The following is a 2,593-nucleotide window of genomic DNA, read 5'->3' as shown; positions in this document are numbered from 1 at the left end:
TTAATTTGTCAGGTTTAATTTTTTCTGCTTAAATTACGAGTTATATTAGAAATTCGTCAAATTATTTATATATAAATATACACAATGGAATTGTGAATAGAACGTATAATGCAGGATTCACTCTTTTTCATACTTAAAATTTTATTTTGATAGAAATAAAAATCAATCCATGAAATCTTATAATTAATTTGCTTTTTACAATCACGTGTCAATTATTTCATATCATGTACATATATATAATTTTGCGAAGTTGGTGTGCTACAACAAATGCGGTTGAATTGTGATATAAAACTTCACTCTGTGTATGAAAAATAAATTCGCAAGAAAGTGAAAATTAAACGTCAGTTTAACGTCAATATTATCGTTGCTGGATATAAAAAAAACCTTCAGTGTTAGACAAGTGTACTTTGTACATTCCAGATTGCATTGTTATATAAATTCTCGTCCTCTAGCGAGATACTAGTAAACAATGAACCATTTCCAAAAAAAAATTGCCCTTTATCATTCGATTTATTGTTACATACTAATATTTATATCTAAATCTTTCATTGATGTTAGATTTTTTGCCGATGTAATTAAAAAGTTATAAAATTTTGTAGTGTCGTCAGATGAAACCCGGAGTTTCCCTTTATTAATTTATAATTAATTACATGTAGGGGTGCATTTTGTGTAATGTTAATTGTGCAATATATGAATCTTTTTTAAATGCCTCATACATCAATTTCTTTTCCGTAAGGATTCTTTAATTGGAATTAAGCATTTGTAACAAACGGTTTATTTTCTAAAGATATGATAAATTGGTATAACGATCATAATTTTTTTTTTATCTTCCAAGAGTCAATGAACGTAACGCTGATATGATGTACAAGAATGCAAATTGATAATATATATACCCTCTGGCAGTATTTTATTTTTCAAATACTGTATTAGCTTTAAGCTTCAAGCCTTCAAAATATATTGATAAATACCGGAAAAAAAATCAAACACAATTGACTGAAATAACAAGTAAATCAAAAATGTGAACAGGTCTTAAATATGGCCGATGATATATACACGACCGTCGTGCGCACTATATGGAAAGTCTATTTACACGACCGTCGTGCATATAGCTATTGCAAAGCGATGAGATATATACACGACCGTCGTGCATAGATATTAAGTAAAATCTATTTACACGACCGTCTTGCATATAGCTATATTGCACATTACCCAAGATATGTACACGACCGCATTTATCGTCGAGTACCCTAAATTCGTCCGTACCCTAAATTCGTCCCCAAACTTCTCGAGACCAGCACGTTTCGAACTTCGTATCAAAGACGTCATTTTTAATTGTTTTGACTAGTGAACACAATGATGAAACTTTTTCAGTAATTATTTTTCAGAATTTGCAGTTTAAACTAGTATTAAACTGAAATAAAATAAAAAAAAAAACTTAAAATATCTGATTATTCCTTTATGTCCATTTTTATTGAAAGTGTAACATTACAGTTAGTTACTTACGTTCCCCAAAATTACTTCCAGATCTAATATACCTTCATTTTATTATTTTATACCCGTCAGTGTATTGAATTACGTGCATGGGCTTTTAATTTAAGAATTTGATAAAAAGAAACCAGCGCTCAAAAATCATAAGGATCCTATACCATGTATACACTTTCCACATACGATATTGACGTTACCTGTGTTTGGTTGACGTACTATGCGGCCATGCAGGTATCCGTATAATTATTTTAGGAAAAAACCTGAGTCATCACTGCCAATGATAGTCTCCAAAAAAATCAAAGATATTAACATTCACTTTAACTAACAGCTGTGAGTGCTTCCAATGATAGAAATTCTGTTGGTACATGTACTACAAATTAAACCAATTTATAAATACTGTGCTTCTTATTTTCCCGTTTCTTGTGTGTGTGTGTGTGTTTTGTTTTACCCGGTAATAAGTTTAATTTAATCGAGATTTTTTTTATACAAGAATATGTTATGGAGATGGAAAATAAATAAAATCAAATATATTATATATAAAAAATATTTCCCATACATAAGAATTTATTATACCACCCCTTTCAATAAAAAATATTAATCAATCTGTCAACATAACCAAGCATTGATGATCACATTGTGTGAATAGATCTACTTTTGACCTTACTTTTTCTTTGTATTTTTTCAAATAAGCCTTTTGCTGCACCCCCCACCCCACCCCCTTTGCTTGCGAAAAAGTCGGTAGGTAGCCAAGTAATCAAGAAAAAAATGTTTTATTTCTACAAACCAAGAATTTATTTTATTGAACAGTCTGAACAGTCATTTTATTGAGCCGACTTAAGAAGGTGAATTTTTGCCAGTTTGACAGGTGCTGTGTGCTGACGTGGTGCAATGGGTGCATTGAAGCATAACTAATCCAGCGGTGTGTGTGTGTGTGTTTTGTTTTAATTTTACGATATAATCAAGTAAAACAAGATCTTTCCTGCAAGTTCTATATTATATATCATTTTCTGCAGATGTATATAGTATATGAAAAGTTTTTCCCCTCCCTGTAATGTGGATATTTCACACATTATCACAATAATTATGGGATCAATTCAAGTCTACGCAT

The sequence above is a fragment of the Saccostrea cucullata genome, unplaced genomic scaffold (assembly GCF_032062105.1).
Source record: "Saccostrea cucullata isolate Sc308-1 unplaced genomic scaffold, CSIRO_AGI_Scuc_v1 ctg1673, whole genome shotgun sequence".
NCBI lineage: Eukaryota > Metazoa > Mollusca > Bivalvia > Ostreida > Ostreidae > Saccostrea > Saccostrea cuccullata.
This window is presented reverse-complemented; position numbering follows the sequence as displayed.